The sequence below is a fragment of the Theropithecus gelada genome, chromosome 4 (assembly GCF_003255815.1).
Source record: "Theropithecus gelada isolate Dixy chromosome 4, Tgel_1.0, whole genome shotgun sequence".
In the NCBI taxonomy this organism is placed as follows: Eukaryota; Metazoa; Chordata; class Mammalia; order Primates; family Cercopithecidae; genus Theropithecus; species Theropithecus gelada.
In genome coordinates this window covers 21,016,504-21,030,789 of record NC_037671.1, presented here as the reverse complement: position 1 = coordinate 21,030,789, position 14,286 = coordinate 21,016,504, and the positions used below count along the sequence as shown (strand labels likewise).

The window sequence follows — 14,286 nt, the reverse complement described above, 5'->3', positions numbered from 1 at the left end:
AAGGAGAGATACTGGTAGATTGCCAGTGCACCTTCCTCCAGCTCCACCTGGAGTCCATTGCCTGTGAATCTGGGAGTGGCAGGGGCTGCTGGCCTGCTTACTCTTCTTCCGGTGACTAAGGGGGCATCTCTGGTTGCTTTTTGTTCTCTGGTTCCTAATTGGCCATTGGGTTGGTGCTGCATCTTCCACTTACCCTTGTGGCAGTTTTCAACATTTTTTTGTTCCCCACTGCAGCACACATGTCAAATAATATGCCTAAGTTTGCCAGTCCCCCAGAGTTTCTCAGCATTGTGGGCAACCCTCAGCATGCTGTCCAAAAATGTACATTGGAATGGAGGTCATGTGAAAATGGCAGTCTACAGGGGATAGCTTTGAACCTGTTTTTATTTATATTTTCAAATAAGCCATTTGCAGGCTTTATTAAGCATTTATTAAGACCTTCACAGACTTTATTAAGTTTTTACAGACTTATTTAATGAGCACCTTATTAACAAGTTACTTGTGATATGTCTCACAGTGATTGTCAAACATCAGCGGGTCCTGGTCCCATGGTTGAGGTTTCTTGGTTCAGAAATAAGAGCAGGAAGGCAGACGGCTCAGTGGCTGGGCAGTTGAGAGCAGGAGGAAACCTAATACTGCAGGTCTTTCCTTTGGGGAGTAAAAGATGGGGAGCAGCTTATACAAAGTTGTTGCTGATAGCAGGCTGTGTATGGGGGCAGCTCATGACTGTGGAGATGAATAACCAAGCGTCTCTGCTCCTGACACCTGCAGTCTTCCAGAAAGGCTTCAGATAGTTTTCTCTGCCTTAGAGGAGTTTAGTTTTCCGACCTTGAGTGATTGAGCATAAGATGAGTTCTCTCTTTCTTTATTCATATCATAAGAACTTTGTTTTTAATGTAACTTTTTTTCTAATTATAAATGTGATGCCCATTCACTGTTGAACACTTTGAAAATATAAGATATTAGAGATAAAATTCAGTTTACTCATTCTTTTAACATCGTGATGCATTTTGCTTTTTCTGTGCTTGGTAGTTTATACCATAGTGAATAACTACTGAGTTTTTACGATTATGAAAACACAGCAATTGCATATTGCCTCGAGGCACTAGCACTATCTAAAAATTTACAGCACTAGGTTCAGCTGAGTGTTTAGTCCAAGTGAAAGTTCTGTCCGGTTGAAATTTTCTGTTTTGCTTTATCTTTAACATTTTCCTTCACCAAAGTGTTTCTCTCCTCAGATTACTTTTCCCCTGAGAAAGTGCTTAATACCAAAAGGGAACAGAGTGTCTACTAAATCAAGTTAGGTACTGCTGGAATATTTGGAATTTTCTTTCCTTAATTAAGGAAGCAGCATTAGGAGCATGAACTCTGGAGTCCAGACTCCCTCAGCCAGTCTTGGCACCTGCACTACCCAGCTGGGTGATCTGGGGCATGCTGCTTAACCTCACTGTGCTTTAATTTCCAACTTCAGGTAAAATGGGTAGTGCACTTGGAGTATTTATAGCAAATACTCAAAAAGTGTTAGATATTTTTCTTTGTGTGTGTTATTATTGTTCATGCAGTGGTAAGAATCATAAGACAGAGGGATGAAGCTGAAGTAGTGAGACACATAATGATATTAAGAATAAAAACACTTTTTGATACATTTCTCAAAATTATCTGATGGGAAGGATGTGGTCAAGTGAATCCATACTGATCCATGTTGAGACCATCCAGCACTGTGTTGTGTTGGGATTAGATCTAGGAGACGCTCTATATTTATTCACCCCTCCTTTCTTGTTAATGCTCAGATTGTCATACTTGACCAGTAAAAGTTTTCTAAATAGTGGGGGTTTTTTTCTTCATTATTCTTCAGAACTTTTGAAAGAATCCTGCCTACTCACTGTCATTAAAAAAAAGAGGCCAGAATCTTGAAAACTTACTGTTTCAAGATACGAAATCCCTTTAGGGGAAAAGGACATTAGAGACAAATTCTAATGGGTATACTAGGGTATTCTCATGGGTACTAAGGTTGCTATGTTAAACCACTTTAGAGATGGAAATAAAAAATAACACATACATACATATGCACATACTTTTTAATGAGTTGACTTGGACAGTTTTCATTTTAGCCTTACTTTTGGTTTGTTTGTTTTGAGACAGAGTCTCTGTCACTCAGGCTGGAGTGCAGTGGCACAATCGTTGCTCACTGCAACCTTTGCCTCCCAGGTTCGAGCAATTCTCATGCCTCAACCTCCCCAGTAGCTGGAATTACAGGCACACGCCATCACGCCCAGCTAATTTTTGTATTTTTAGTAGAGATGGGATTTCGCCATGTTGGCCAGGCTGGTCTCAAATTCCTGACCTCAAGTGAACTCTTGTCCTCAAGTGATCCGCCTGCCTCAGCCTCCCAAAGTGCTGGGATTACAGGCGTGAACCACCGCGCCCGACCCCATTTTAGCCTTACTTTTATCCAACCACCTACCTATTTGAGAAATAAGATTGTACATCTTTTTAATTTTACAAGCAAATAATTTGATGAGCTTGTGGTTATTCCTTTATCTAAAATTATGTCTAAAGGTAATATGTTATCTATCATCAAAAAGACAAACATAAAACAACAAAGTCAAGATCAACTCTGTTAATAAAGCTACTGGATAAGTAATGAGATTTAACATGACACATATCTTTATTGCTATGCTCTGGAAACATCTCACTAATGAAGCATAGTTAAATTGCTTTGTTTTGAGTCACTTGTAATAATTTATTTTCCTTCCTGCTGCTAAAAAGAGAATGGAACTTTTGACTCATTAAAAGCTATGTGAAATTTTGTAAGGATTAGAGAACCATTTCTGTGTGTGAACTCTGAATTTCTCTCAATCATTTTTGAAATACTTGTTATTAAAATGGTCTGTAGAGGATTTGAATCATATACAACAAAAGCCTTATTCATCTCTACCTATGATATTTCATATTTGAATACTATTCTTAGTAAAGTTTTAGATGGTTTGTATGGCTAGTCTTGGTGGAAACAACACTTATTTATCACGTAAGTAAATTTGCAGACAGAACATAGCTAAAGATTAGACATGATTAGAATATCTAAACATGATACCAAGAACAATTAGAGAAAATTAATCCAGACTTCTTGGAAAGCTTGTAACCTTTTCATTTGGGACACATGTGTTTCCTTTGATTTTTAAAATCCTGGCCCGGCGCAATGACTCATGCCTTAATCTCAGCATTTTGGGAGGCCAAGGTAGGCAGATCACTTGAGGCCAGGAGTTTGAGACTACCCTGGCCAACATGGTGAAACCCCATCTCTACTTTAAAAAAAAAAAAAAAAGGGCCGAGCGTGGTGGCTCATGCCTGTAATCCCAACACTTTGGGAAGCCAAGGCGGGCGGATCACGAGGTCAGGAGTTCAAAACCATCCTGGCTAACACAGTGAAACCCCGTCTCTACTAAAGATACAAAAAAATTAGCCAGGCATGGAGAATGGCATGAACTCGGGAGGCGGAGCTTGCAGTGAGCCGAGATCGCGCCGCTGCACTCCAGCCTGGGCAATAGAGCGAGACTCCATCTCAAAAAAAAAAAAAAAAAAAAGCTGGGTGGCAGGTGCCTGTAATCCTGCTACTCGGGAGGCTGAGGCAGGAGAATCGCTTGAACCCGGGAGGCAGAGGTTGCAGTGAGCCGAGATCACATCACTACGCTCCAACCTGGCGACAGAGTGAGACTCAGTATCAAGAAAAGCAAGACAAAACAACAAAAAACCCCACAAAACTTTTAGAATTCTAAAACCATTGACCTGAGTTTTCTGGGACAAAATCAAGACAACTGTGAAGCTCTACTGACCTAAGCCCATGAAAACTTTGCCAGACTAGTATCATTTCTGTCCAATTTTATATGTTATTTCAAAGAAAACCCTTTAAGCTTCTGTCTTTCTCTTCGAGAAAGCAGCATTGGTGCATGCTCATTTTGATAGGATTCCACCTACACTTTCTTCCTCACTGACGTTTTCTGCTGTTTTTATAAAGTAGATAACACTGACTTTTCTACTGATTTTTATAAATTTGATTTACTTACATTTTATCCAATGATTGGGTTTAGTATTTAATTTTTGCTTTTTTAATATATATATTTGAGGGCAGTAGAGAATAAAGAACAGTTACTTGATGTCAACCTTTGAGAACCACAGACAAGATTTATTACAACATCCTTTTAGGCCAGTGAATGATTACAGCTTGTAAAAAGTAGAAACTTGGGCTTTTCTGATTATCATTTGCATTTTTCAAGGGTGTTTTATAAGAATTAGGCCGATGGCTATGATATGAGCTGCTAAAAAAGAAGGAAGAGAGTTAATGGAGCTGATTTACTCTAAACTGGAGAATTAGTTCTTGGATATTATACTTTAAAATTAACCTTATTGAGGGGTGTGGGTGTATGTGGGTGTGGATGTTCAGAGACAGGGTCTCACTTTATCATCCAGGCTGGAGTGCAGTGGTGTGATCACAGCTCACTGTAACCACAAACCTCCTGGAATCAAGCTGTCCTCCTGCCTGAGACTTCCAAAGTGCTGGGATTACAAGCATGAGACACTGTGCCTGGCTGAGGTATACATTTATTTACATTAAAATGCACCCATTTTAAGGGTACACTCTCTTGAGTTTTTACAATTGCATATGCCTGATCCACCATCACCATTAAGATATAGAACGTATTGGCCAGGCATGGTGGCTCACGTCTGTAATCCCAACACTTTGGGAGCCTGAGGCGGGCGGATCACAAGGTCAGGAGTTTGAAACCAGCTTGGCCAACGTGGTGAAACCCCATCTCTACTAAAAATGCAAAAATTAGCTGGGCATGATGGCTCATGCCTGTAATCCCACCTACTCGGTAGCCTGAGGCAGGGGAATCATTGGAACCCGGGAGGCGGAGGTGGTAGTGAGCTGAGATCACACACTGTACTGTAGCCTGGGCAACAGAGCAAGACTCTGTCTCGAAAAAAAAGAAAAGAAAAAAAAGATATAGAACATATCTATCCTACAGATCTCTTGGGGCCCTTTTGTGGTCATCAGTAATGTATTTTTTCATATTGTAAGACCTTATCTATCCATGTTACTTCACATGACACTCTTTTTTTTTGAGATGGAGTTTTGCTCTTGTTGCCCAGGCTGGAGTGCAGTGGCGTGATCTTGGCTCACTGCAGCCTCTCCCTCCCAAGCGATTCTCCTGCCTCAGCCTCCCGAATAGCTGGGATTATAGGTGCCCACCACCATGCCCAGCTAATTTTTATATTTTTAGTAGAGACGGAGCTTCGCCATGTTGGCCAGGCTGGTCTTGAACTCCTGATTTCAGGTGGTCTGCCCACCTCAGCCTCCTAAAGTGCTGGGATTACAGGCATGAGCCACCGCACCCAGCCTTTCACATGACACTTTTACTCCCTCACCTCACTTCCGTTGGTCACAACATTTAAAGGGAGGCAAAATTATTTGATGACTAGACCTGCTGGTTATGTAATTATAATCATATGGGATAAACAGTTACCTTTATGCACTTTGAGTTTACAGTGTAGTGGGAGAGGGGACAGACAGATCTGCAGTCTAAAGGGCTGAATCAGATGCATCTGAGTAAGAAACTTTACGGTTGGAGTCAAGCATGAGGAAGATTCCAATTAAATGGAAAGGTGTAGATTGGCTGTCTTACACTTCCAGTGTATGGAAGCTCAGAGGAAAGAGAGAGAGAGAGAGAGGACGGCAGGAATTTGCCTGGCCAGAGTAGATATAACAGAAGTACTCTGTGGCTGAGCTGCCTCTGGGTGCATGTGGATGTTGTCCAGACTCAGCCCTACTTGCACGCAGCCCCCACACCAGCATCAGCTGTTCCTGAGGGCAGGGCCGGTACAGATGGTTGTATCCTGCCCCACCCTCTTTCTAGTGGAGCCTCTCTGGCTGCTGCCTCTTCCTGGCTGTGCTCATCTCTGTGGTCCGTGTCCTCTGCTCCCTCCATTGCCACTTGCCTGCACAAATTTTCTCCTCCCTCTGCTTTTTTAACGGTCTCCCTTATGACTTATTGCTTCTTCTCCTCAGCCTTTGCAGCAAAAGCTTGACCTTTTATGGACGTTTCCAGCCTGTTCTTTAATTTATTACCATATTTTTTTTTCTTTATTTTTTGAGACGGAGTCTCTGTCGTCCAGGCTGGAGTGCAGTGGCGCAATCTCAGCTCACTGCAACCTCTACCTCCTGGGTTCAAGTAGTTCTCTTGCCTCAGCCTCCAGAGTAGCTGGGATTACAGGCATGTCCCACCACACCCATCTAATTTTTGTATTTTTAGTAGAGATGAGGTTTCACCATGTTGGCCAGATTGGTGTCGAACTCCTGACCTCACGTGATCCACCCGCCTTGGCCTCCTGAAGTACTGGGATTACAGGCATGAACCATCACACCCAGCCTATTACCATATTTTCAACGCACCTAAAGTACCCTCAATTATAAGACACATTGGTATGTAGGTGCCACACAAAAGAAAGAAAAACCATTGCCAGTTGAACTATTAAACCTTGATTGTCAAATGTATCCCAATTCTGAAATATTAAGATGTGGAAAATAGACAATATTGCCAACCAAACACGAAGCACCCCAACAGAGGAACACGGGGCTTAGAGGAGAATAAGAGAAGAATTTGAAACTAGAGGTAAGACCTCTAGTGTGCGCTGTAGTCTATGTAGTTGCTGGAGGGGGACGTCGTATTTGGCTGGAGAATCCTAGAAGCCCGTGCAAACAGGAAAATAACTGTTGTACAATTGTATATAAGAAGAAAGCAAGCTAGTTGCTCAAAAAGAACATAACTATTCTGTTTACTAAGCCCTGGGTGAAGTATCTTTCTGTCTTTTTAGTGTTATTTAGAGAACAATATCTTCAATAACATCTCTACCAGTCACTGGGCTGTTTTGTTTAATGCCGAATTTATGGTAGTCAGTTGGTAAAATATTAAAAGTGCAGTTTGACTCTACATGGTTCAGCCTAATTCGGGGAGAATATAAAGGGCTTAAAATATGCTTGGTGCTTGTTGGGCCAATTTTGTGGTGGTTTCAGGTCCCTTTCATGCTGGGACATGATTTATGGCATATCTTAATAACTTACTTATTATCCCACATCAGTTGCTACCTTCCACCTTTGTAATCCCAGCTCGTTTCCAGGTCCCCTTACCAACCCACACTAACGAAGTCCACCTCCTTGCCAAGTTCAGATCTTATTAAGTTGCACATCCCAGTTTCCACTTCCGTATTTTCTCTAGTCCGAAATGCTCTTTTAGCCTCCTCTCTGCAAACTCATGTTCATTGGTTCATTTTGGATGTTTCAGCGTACATCTTCCTTTAAGAATCTTTCTCTGACCCTTGGCTTAACATTAAGCCCCTGTAACATTATGTAGATAGTTTTAACCATATTTTTATGAACTTGTTAATCTGCTGTTTAATACTTTTTTAACTGAAAGATGCTACGCTTCTTGAAAGGAAGCTTAGTTTCTCCTGCTTTGGATCTTGAAAGGTGTCTAGTGCAGTGTTCGGTACTCAATTCATACTCAAAAACAATGAAAGAATGAATGATATGTTATACTGTGAATTCACTCCTTGATGATGCTTCTTCCCAGCTCATTTCACTTTTACTTTGCTGTTTCTCCTGCACTACTATATGATAGACACCACAATTCTTTACATTCCTTTATTCTGCTGGGAATATACCTCTGAGGAATGACATATAAAAGTATTTCTCAAACATTTAAAACCCATGGTCCCTTTGGATCAACTTAAAAATCTCACCTCCTCCTGAGAGATGATGCTCCCGATATATCCCCTGGGTAAAGGAAGGAGCTGCCCTGTACCTCCACCCCAACTATAACTGATAAAAGATGATTCTCTTTGGGTAGTAGTATTGAAGGTTATTACTCCAAAATGGTCACTGATTTGTTAGCCAGGCTGATCACATTCATAAATGCATAGTTAACATACAGAAAGAAATACCTATTTGTGGGGAGAGTTTGCTTAGCAAAAACATCTTGGTTTTAAAGTTTAGCACTGTTAATTTTAGTTAAAGTTCATTTGTTAAGTTCAGTCAACAAACATTGGTGCCCAGAGGCTGGTCCATTAGTGTTTCCAGTTAAAGCAAAATCCAAAATTATTTTTTATACTCTCTCTCTTTTTCCTGCTATTAAAGAATGTTTACTTTTTTTTTTAGTTACTAAAGAGTGATTTTCCCATTGACTCATACCCTTTTTTTTTTTTTTTTTTTTTTTTTTGTTGAGACGGAGTCTCGCTCTGTCACCCAGGCTGGAGTGCAGTGGCGCATCTCAGCTCACTGCAAGCTCCGCCTCCCGGGTTTACGCCATTCTCCTGCCTCAGCCTCCCGAGTAGCTGGGACTACAGGCGCCCGCCACCTCGCCCGGCTAGATTTTTGTATTTTTTTAGTAGAGACGGGGTTTCACTGTGTTAGCCAGGATGGTCTCGATCTCCTGACCTCGTGATCCACCCGTCTCGGCCTCCCAAAGTGCTGGGATTACAGGCTTGAGCCACCGCGCCCGGCCTCATACCCTTTTTTTTTTATGATTTTACCTTGTTGGCAGGTTTTAACTCCTAAAATTTCTCCATGGGTTGAGGAATCACAAATGCCATTCAAAATGAATACATGATAAACCTTTTTCTAGACTTCAGCCACCGTTTGGGAGGACATGTTAATTGGTGAGAACTGAGATTTTTTTTTTTTTTTTTTTTTGAGATGGAGTTTCGCTCTTGTTGCCCAGGCTGGAGTGGAATGGCCCAATCTCGGCTCACTGCAAACTTCGCCTCCTGGGTTCAAGCGATTCCCCTGCCAGCCTCCTGAGTAGCTAGGATTACAGGCATGCGCCACCACGCCCGGATAATTTTGTATTTTTAGTAAAGACAGGGTTTCTCCATGTGGGTCAGTCTGGTCTCAAACTCTTGACTTCAGGTGATCCGCCGGCTTCGGCCTCCCAAAGTGCTGGGATTATAGGTGTGAGCCACCACGCCCAGCCAAACTGAGAGCTTTTAATTGAATAAGGAAAGCTACCATTAGATGTCCCTGACTTTCGTGTTTATTTTGGGTTAATGTGGAGGTTTAAGAAATATAATTAAATAATCCTGCCTCAAGAGGAGTACTCTCTACTTGTTGATACAGAAGGTGTTGAGATCATTTTATTTTAGAGTTGTTTACACTGACTGCCTGTTTCTATCCAGTTTATTTTTCTAAGAATACATTCTTTCCTCTGCTGCTTTCCAGCCCTTGACTCTTATGTGTTCCTACAGAGAAACATCTGGTATTCTGAGAACTTTATTTTTGGTGGCAGTGGAATATTTTATAAAACTTTTTTTTTTTTTGCATTGCATCTCCGAAACATAATGTAGTATAAGTAATAAAGAGTAATTTGCAAATGTACTTAAAATACATGGCTTTGTATGGGCGTGGCTATTTTTCATGCAGGCTCTATAATATAGCTGAGGCTGTCTCTAGAAGCTCTTATGAAACTTCAGGCATGATGTCAGTTTTGCTTGTCATTGTATACCTAGCACTGAGTAAACAATGAATGAATAATAAGATGTGTGTAGCTCCTTAAACAGTGACCTGTATATGACTTATAGTAATTTTTTTTTTATTTAGAGGTAAACGACACAGCCTGGGCAAGATAGTGAGACCCCATCTCTACAAAATATAAATTAAAAAAAAAAATTAGCCTGGCACGGTGGCTACTTGGGAGGCTACTTGGGAGCTACTTGGGAGACTGAGGCAGGAGGATTGCTTGAGCCTGGGAGATAGAGGTGGCAGTGAGCTGTGATTGCACTACTGCACTCTAGCCTAGGCACAGAGTGAGACCCTGTCTCAAAAAAAAAAAAAAAAGATTAAAAAAAAAGAAAAAGACACACAAATGTTAGTATTGTCAACATGGTTTTATAACTGGATTTTTATGTATTGAATAAGATAAGTAGTAGATGAAAATCAGTTTTGCATTTGGATGAATAAAACACCTTGACAATGGATTAGGTGGCGTAAATGGAATTAAAGTATAAGAATAAATCATATAGTTGAAATATCACATTGTATATTCAAGGTGAAGATGAAGAAATGGAATAAAACTGTCAAATTTGAAACATGAGGATGGTTGATAAAAGAAGTAAACTGCTGTTAGAATACCTATTGTTGTAGTCTTTGCATCTCAAAATTCAAATAACAGCTGTACTACATCTATAGAGAATAGTTTTTACTATATATAGCTTCTAACGAATGTTATAAACCACAGACTGTATTTGCCTATTTATAGATATTTTACTTAGCAATTTCAGTTACTCAGAAGTTTGATGTATCTAACTAGATGTAGTCAGATGTGTGCTGTCCAGAACACCATATGCAAATACAAGTATTCTTAAAAAGCAATTGGGAGGAACATTTCTGCTGAGAGGAATGGAGAGCCAGAGAATATTTTTTAGGGAAGAGTTTTTGCAAACCCCTTCAGTATCTTTTGGGGAATTTAGGTTGATTTGATGATCATCTAGAGATAGTAGATGAAATTAATGCCACCAAAGACAAATTGCAATTGATTAGAATGGCTGGTGAATATTCTTTGGTTAAATCCCTCATTGTGCCTGAGGTGTAATTGTAACTGTGAGTGGCAGCTTAGCAGCTTGTAGAGGCAGGTGTCTATTATATAAGAAGCTTTTTATTTCTGTGTCAGGTTATCAGACTGAAGCTACTTCAAAAGCAGGGTTTGGTGAGGGGTTTTAGAGACGTTTCCCCGTTGAGAATGTTTTCTGTGACTGTTTCCTAGAGGAAGGCTGGTCTAAGACCTCCGGCTGTTCTTTTACAGTGTTTTGAAAAAGTGTGTGAAGTCATTGTCATGTTAAGCTTTATGACAATTTGAAGAGGAAAAACACCAAACAACTCTATCTGGCTATTAGACACATCATGTCTTTAAATATTGTGATGAGCCTGTGTTTTGGAAAAAACTCAAATTGTGTTTTCCCTCTGCTCTCACATCACAACAATCAACACAGAAGACTTCTGCGGCCAAATGTTCGGGGGTTTCCCCACCAACAAGCAGTGAACACCAGCTGGGTGTCCTCTGATTCAGTTCTGACAGTGTCTACTCGGAGATAGTGTCAGATCCCACAGGTTGAGGGCTCAGTCCCACAAGACTGCTCCCCCTATTTTAAACATCAGTCACAAGTCTGGGCTTCTGGAACTTCTGACCGACCAGCTTCAAGTTGGGGTTTCTAGGACCCCCTCTTTGGGTTTGATTAATTTGCTGGAGGGGCTCACAGAACTCAGGGGAGCACTTATATTTACCAGTTTATTATGAAGGTTATCTTAAAGGATACAAATAAACAGCCAGATGAAGAGATACACAGGGCGAGGTCTGCAAGGGTCCCTAGCACAGGAGCTTCTGTCCCTGTGGAGATGGGGCACACCACCCTCCCAGCATGTGGATGAGTTCTTTTTCACTGTCCTGTCTGCTGCCTCCACGTGCTCAGTGATCTGGAAGCTCTCCAGACCTTGTCCTTGTGGGTTTTTATGGAGGCCTTGTCATATAGGCATGATTGAATATGGATGGTATAAAAAAGTGATTGGGGCCTGGTGCGATGGCTCACACCTGTAATCCCTGCACTTGGGGAGGCCAGGGCGGGCAGATCACTTGAGGTCAGGAGTTTGAGACGAGTGTGGCCAACGTGGTGAAACCTTGTCTCTACTAAAAATACAAGAAATTAGCCAGGCATGGTAGTGGGTACCTGTAATCCCAGCTACTTGGGAGACTGAGGCAGGAGAATCGCTTGCACCTGTGAGGCAAGGTTGCAGTGAGCCAAGATTCCACCACTGCGCTCCAGCCTGGGCTACAGAGTGAGACTCTGTCTAACCAAAAAAAAAAAAAAAAAATGTGATTGGACAGAAAGGTTGTGATCTCATACTAATAGACTGAGTGGGGAAACTCAGCAAGGCCTGTCTGTTCAGTTCCTTCTTGGCCTCTATGCTATGCAGCATTTCTTCCTCCAGAGTATAGATCAGAACCCTCTCTGGAATGAGGATTTTTTTGACCCACAACCAGATTAAAGGACAGGAGAAGGTCAGCGAGAGAGAATCTATTCCTTGAGGCCTCCTCCTGAGACCTAAAGTGCCCCAATATTATAGCAAAAGACTGTAACAAGGGGTGTGGGAGTTATGAGCCAGGAACCATGGACAAAAACCAATGTATGTCTATCACCATAATATCGCAGCCTAACACCGCCTTTGCTGCTTAGGCATAACTTGCCTCCCTACCTAGACAGTAAATCTCTTGCATATTGGGTTTGTTTCTGTTTTGGTTGCTTTTGCAGTGCTAGGCACAAAGTACAGGATGGACAAGACTGCTAATTAGGGAGGACCACGAACAGGTGGCACTTGGCTGCATGGTTGATGGTCTTTGAAAAAGTGTGCACGTGCTGTATTTTTCTGGACCTTCTTTGTAATGGACCTATTGTTGAGTGTAATAACAGAGCAGTAGTTAAAGGCACAGACTCTGGAGCCAGATTGAAAGTAAATCCTAGCCTTTTCACTTACTACTGTGTGATCCTGGATGAGTTACCTGTCCTCTCCATGCCTCAACTTCCTCATTTGTAAATGAGGATGATAGTACCTGCATCTTATGTATGTAAGGGTTAAATGAGTTAACACTTGATGAGTCCTTAGTACAGAGCCTGGCACTGTGAACCTAAGTCCGTTGCTTTGCTTGCTGTTCACACTCAAAATGCTTGACTGTAGATTTAAAGCAGTGTTAATACACTTTTAAAAAATTGTGCTTATGATCTGGAAAATATGGCAGTCTTTTCAGGCAAACCTGTGTATAAGAATAGCAGACACTATTAGTGGCATTACCTTTAAATGTAAAAGACAATGGTTGATGGGATGAATACATTTGCATGTATTTAGGCAAAAATGTAGATGTGTGAACACAAATTGGCATGAATTAACTGTAGAGGTTAATGCATGGAAACAAACTACATTGAATTGGTGCAGCCTTATCCTGAGACTCTGAAAGGAGTTACAGAAAATAGGAAATTGCCAGCTTATAGACTTAGTATACAGTTTCTTTGCTTTAATAAACCATGACTTTGTCTTCAGTATTTATCTTATCCAAACAACCAAATCATTAAGGTTAGTTGCATTGCTGTTCTTAAATAAGACACATTTAAACCCAGAAATGACTACTTTTTGTATTACATCCAATATAGTGAATGTACATTGTCTTATGGACACAAGAAAAGCACTTGTTCAAATATATTTGTGGAAATTATAGGGAAGATTTTACTTACTGTATATGTAATTTGTTTGGTCAAATATCCAGATTGGTGTGAAGGGGGAAAAGTCTACATGAAACTTTGCTCTATCAGTTACTCAAGTGAGCACTTCACACATGAAAGAAGGCAGAGTGGGTGTTAAATGAATTGGTAGAATAGAGTTTGTTACTGTTATATTTAAATCAAACAGGTAGAAACCCAGGTTCTTGGTTCTAGTCCTGGCTTTGCTACTAACAGAAGGATCTGGAGTAACTTTAACACCTGTGGAAACTAGTCTCAGTTTGTACATCAAGGGGATTAGACCGGATCAGCTCTCATATTCAGTGATTCTGAACGTAAAGACTTGTATAATAATACTTGTAGGTCAGGTGCCGTGGCTCACATCTGTAATCTCAGCACTTTGGGAGGCGGAGGCAGGAGGATCACCTGAGCCCATGAATTCAAGACCATCCTGGGCACCAGCATTTTTTCTAGAGAGATATTCCATCTCTACAAAAAAATTTTTTTTTAATGAGCCTGGTGTGGTGGCACACACCTGTAATGCCACTGCTTTAGGAGGCCAAGGTGGAAGGGTTACTTGAGGCCAGGAGTTTGAGACCAGCTTGGACAACATAGCAAGATCCCGTCTCTTAAAAAATTTTTTTTAAAAATTAGCCAGGTGTGATGCTGTGTGCCTGTGGTCCCAGTTACTCCGGAGTCTAAGGAGGGAGAATCCCTTGAGTCCATGAGTTTGAGGCTGCAGTGAGCTATGGTCGCACCACTGCACTCCAGCCTGGGCAAGAAGAGTGAGAGCCTGTCTCTAGCAATGATATAAACAATGACAAAAAATCCTCGTAAAAATGCATGTAATAGACAATTTAGCTTTGGTTTGTGAAAATTTCTTATAAAGGTAGATATAATATTGAAAAGAATGTAAAATCAGGTTATTAATATGAAAACTAAGAAAAATTTTTCCAGAGATGCCTAATATTATAT

The 14,286-nt window shown here is 41.0% G+C and overlaps 1 protein-coding gene across 5 annotated transcripts in view; it reads left to right on the top strand.

Annotated features, from left to right (window-relative positions):
* KIF13A (kinesin family member 13A) overlaps positions 1–14,286 on the top strand; it is a 233,685-nt gene that overhangs the window by 18,243 nt on the left and 201,156 nt on the right. The gene's annotated exons all lie outside the window — the stretch shown is intronic.